Source organism: Pituophis catenifer, unplaced genomic scaffold (genome assembly GCF_029215685.1).
Source record: "Pituophis catenifer annectens isolate HBS135680 unplaced genomic scaffold, rPitCat1.0.hap2 SCAF_2, whole genome shotgun sequence".
Classification (NCBI taxonomy): domain Eukaryota; kingdom Metazoa; phylum Chordata; class Lepidosauria; order Squamata; family Colubridae; genus Pituophis; species Pituophis catenifer.
In genome coordinates, this window is record NW_027256882.1 from 57,451,257 (window position 1) to 57,456,044 (window position 4,788).

Here is a 4,788-nt window from a genome sequence, read left to right on the forward strand (position 1 = left end):
TGTGATCTTTTGACATGTTTATTTTAACACGGTTGCCCTATATGGTAAGCAATGAGTTTTATGAACTGTAAAAGCTCAAAGCAAATAGATTAAATTACTTTGAATAGTCCATGTACAGATAGCCCTTGTTTAGTGACTGCCTTGGACAACGACCAGTTGGTAGTGAAAAAGTAATTATGCGATCAATGTCTGCATTTATAACTTTTGCAGCAACTCAATCTCAGTGTATTCATTTGCCATTACAGTTTGTATGTATTGTCTGGCCCATTCCCCTCCCACCCCAGCTGAAATATTGCCTAATGTTATCTCTTCCTAAGGTGCTTTTCTCCATAGTGCATGAATGTCTAAAAATAGCTAACTGCAGGTTAATAGTTTTAGTTCTGTAATCTTAATTAGAATCTTCTGGGGCTGCTGCTTGTCACTGACAAGACTCTAATCAGTTTCACATTGAAGGCTTTTATTTACTCTTAAGCAGCTTATGGCAAGTATACTAAACAAACAGCTCATGCCAGTGCATTCCTTTCGACATGTATTCCATGTTTTGTGTGCTTGCCTTACTCTCTTGTAATCCCTTCCTCCAATGAATGTAAACACAAGACATCAATATTCTGGACAATTAACGGAGTGTCAGGGTGAACATTTCAAAGGCCAGTGAAGTGGTAGAAAAACAGTAAGATTTGTCCTTTTACCTAGGTTCTTGTGATATATACTTGTTTGAGGTCATCTGGTTTTTTTGGAGTCATTTGCCAATGCTGTAAAAAAAAGAAAAAAGCTGAAAACTAATATCGTAAAACACAGTCATATATATATGACTATATATGACTACACACACACAGACACACACACACACATATGTAGTCATATATAGTCATGTATATATATCCTTCCCCTCCCGCAACAGAAATTGCTTAAAGACCAAGTTGCTGGTCCCAATTGCAGTCATTAAACAAGAACTACTGTATAAACTTTTGTCAGTATCACTAATCTGTTTTCTATAGACGTGTCATTTTTGGGGATTTGTGGCTGATGCTTCTTTCTATACTCAGTTGTGTCTCCTTATGGAATTCCCTCCCTTTGGCAGTGTGTCAGAAATTCTATAGCCCAGGTATTAGCTGCTTTATTTGGCCATCCTTATTCAGGTTTGTGCACAAAGTTTGTAAATAATTTTTATCCTGTTTTAACCCCTTTTAAGCTTTTTGCTGGTTAGGATTCAGTGTTGTTTTATCTCTTATTTTAGTTTGGAGGTAACACATAAAGTTATAACTAATAACGATTATAGAAATAGCCATTAAAGCAGAGACAAGGATTTTTCCAGAGCACTTCATTCTACACAACTCTCCACACAGCTTCCTATGTTTGCTTCCATGCCTTAGTGCAGAGCAATCAAAAAGATACCTTCCATCTCAGCTCAGAATAAAAATGGAGCTGAATGGGACAGCAAATTGAAAATACATTTCAATTTGCTTATTATTTTTTACTAGCCATTTCAAACAAAAACAAACTAAATCCAGCAGGGGTTGTTCATTACCGGAGAGAAAAACTTTTGATGAAAAGTCCACTTTTTCACATATCCTTTTCTAAAACAATAATAAAAATCCGAGAAGATAACAGTATTATTGCAAGCTGCTTTTATGGTGATCCATTGTTCTCTCTGGCTAAGCAGGTAAAAATCCTATAGTTGAGTGGACATGCACTGCCCCCTATTGGCAATAAGGGAAACACCTTCCTTTGCTCGTTATATTTGAGAAGGCAGACAAGTTTTACATTGGCAGCAAGTTTTGAAATCTTGACAGTTCAGTCAAAATAATACGTTTCAAAGCACATGAAACTAACCACAAGAGAGGAACCAGAGAGTTGGTTCAAATTTTCAGTGCAAATGCTTGATTATTAAAGGAGCCAAAATGTTTAGAAAAATAAAAAGGAAAAAGACAAAAGGAAGGCTAAATTAAGAAAGAAACTGACAGCAATGGTTATATTGGTTATAGAAAACAGCAGAGAATATGAAATTACAGGCAAAAAAACCCCAAAAACTATAAATATTTTAGCAAGAGGTCAAAGAAAAAAAGTGTTGACAGTTTTAAGTGTAAGGTTAAAATTTCTCATGCCATCATCATCTAGAAAAACAGTAAACTTTAAAAGAAATAAAAGTATAGTTGCTACTTCATATTTATCCCTGACAAAATGAAACAACCATCTGATTATTTAATGTCATTTGGATGTTACACAAAGTGTTCTTTCAGTCTATGTTGTCTTTTCACAAGCTATTTTTTTTGTCATGAATGAACAAATGCATCTTTTCTTACAATGATGAGGGTCAACTTTTGCAGGTAGTCCTCAACTTACCACGGTTTGTTTAGTGACCATTCAAAGTTACAACCGCACTGAAAAAACTTTTTCACCGCTTGCGACTGTTTCGATGTCTCCATGGTCATATGATCAAAATTCAGCCGCTTGGCAACTGACTCATATTTATGATGGTTGCAGTGTCCTGGGGGAGGGGGGACCATGTGATCCTCTTTTGCGACCTTCTTACAAGTGAAGTCAATGGGGAGGCCAGATTCATTTAACAACTATGTTAGTAATTTAACAATGGCAGTGATTCCCTTAACCACTGTGGCAAGAAAGGTCATAAAATGGGGCAAAACTCACTTAAAAATTTGTCTCACTTAGCCACCGAAATGTTGGGCTCAATTGTGATCCTAAGTAAAGGACTAGCTATACATAATAAGTTATTTTATTTTGGGGGGAGGGGGAATTGACTGCTATTGCAGGTCACGCTGAAAATGGAGCATTTAGAAGCTCAGCTGCTTCCAAGTCAGCAACAGTAAGTAGAACAGCGAGGGGGGAAATCAGCTGCGACTCACGATTGAGATGAGCTAGAAAGCAGGAAATAAAGGACAGGATAGAGAGGGGTGAATGGACGGGGCCAGCTGATCGTTGGAGCTACCGGTTTGCCCGAACCGGTCCAAACCGGCTGAATTCCACCTCTCCTTGGATAGTCCTAGGTAAGGCACCCTACTAATAGAGCTTCTTATTCTTGGAACAGTCTTGTGGCCCCTTGGATGGTTCTGCTGGCTTCTTGGATGGCTGTGCAGAGAATGTGGAAGTCTGTGTTTTGCATGCAAGCTATTGTGAAGAGGTGAGATCAAGATCTTCTTTTCCCACAAAAACAAGACCATTGCACATCCATTTGCTGGAAGAACTGTCTCCCCAGTTGAGTTGAGGAGACTACTGCTCTTGTTTAAGACAATTTAACATGGTGCTAATTATGCTAATCCAAGAATATTCTGTTAAATAGCTGTCAGACCTGGAAGCCATCTTTTACATTTGGGCCTTCAGGACTGCCACATTATCTTCTGTGGGAAAATGGGAGGGGGCCTTGCATAGAGTATAGGTGATATGTAGTCAAAATAACATTCCTTTCTCAGAGAGTCAAGGACACCTTGCCCTGGCACCTGGAGTTGGATGATTGGGAGGTATCTCCAGTCTGGACGGTGCATTGACTGGGCCATGTGATGGACATGTGGGTGCTGAGCAGGGGCTTGAACTTTAATTTGGGTGAGGAAAACCTGGAAACTTTCAGATTCGGGTTTTCCCAGGTGTGCCAATATGACATCTTCAATAAAAAAGAACTTTGAGGAAACTCAAGCCTCGGAGTCTTCTTTTGTTGGGGATGTTACTTGGAACCCTGATGATAGCGTTTTCTTTGCTGCAGTAGCCAACTAAACTCAGTTGATCTAGAAAAGTCCAAGCAGTATCATAGCTATTTATTTATTTATTTATTTATTTATTTATTTATTTATTTATTTATTTATTTATTTATTTATTCATTCATTCATTCATTCATTCATTCATTCATTCAATTTATATGCCGCCTTTTTCCGGAGACTCAGGGCGGCTTACAATGCGTTAAACAATAGCCTTCATACTTTTATATATACCTGCTTAGTAGGGCTTTCGCCCCTCCCCCCCCAAGTGGTGTTCTTCTTCTTTTTTATACAAAGTCAGCTTATTGCCCCCACAAACCGGGTCCTCATTTTACCTACCTTGAAAGGATGGAAGGCTAAGTGAACCTTGGTCTTTGATGGGAGAGAGAGACCATCTAAAATGTCACTGGAGAAGTTGGGGGAAAAAAATCTCAGAAGGCTGCCTTGCCCAATTATTTTAAACCAAACCCAAAATAGCTTGGAGAGATTCTCCAGAAAGAAAGCTGGGGAGTGTCTGCAATCCATTTGTTTAGATGTGTAACAGCTGCCCTCCCCCCCCCGTTTTTTAAAAAAGGCATCAACATCATACAGTCAAAATCCAAGATTGTTCACTCTTTCTTAGGATTGTCTGCATAGTCTGTTCTCTAAAAGGCTGGCTTAATTTACAGCACTGCAACCTTGCCATTGCTACTGCTGCTTGTTATGAGACTCCCTGAAAAAAATAATTTTCTTGAAAGTTCAAACAACACAACAAATCACCCGCTACACATCATTTTCTAAGGAAGTAGGCAGAAAAAAGAGGCAAAAGTGGTATCATTGAAAAAGACACATACAGAGACACACAGAGATGAAGCGACTCCTCTGCCAACAAATGTCTTTTTCTTGTATGGCACTTGACAATGATTATTCAACCAAGACAATGACAGGTTACATTAAACTGTCTGTACATCAAAACCCTCCTTCTGATTCTTTTTTCTTTTTTGTAATAAATAGCCTGTCTGATGCCTGTCTTGTGAGCATTGCCATTGGGCGGTTGGAGGGTTTAGAAAGAGCTAATTATTAACCACTTTAACTGGAAAAG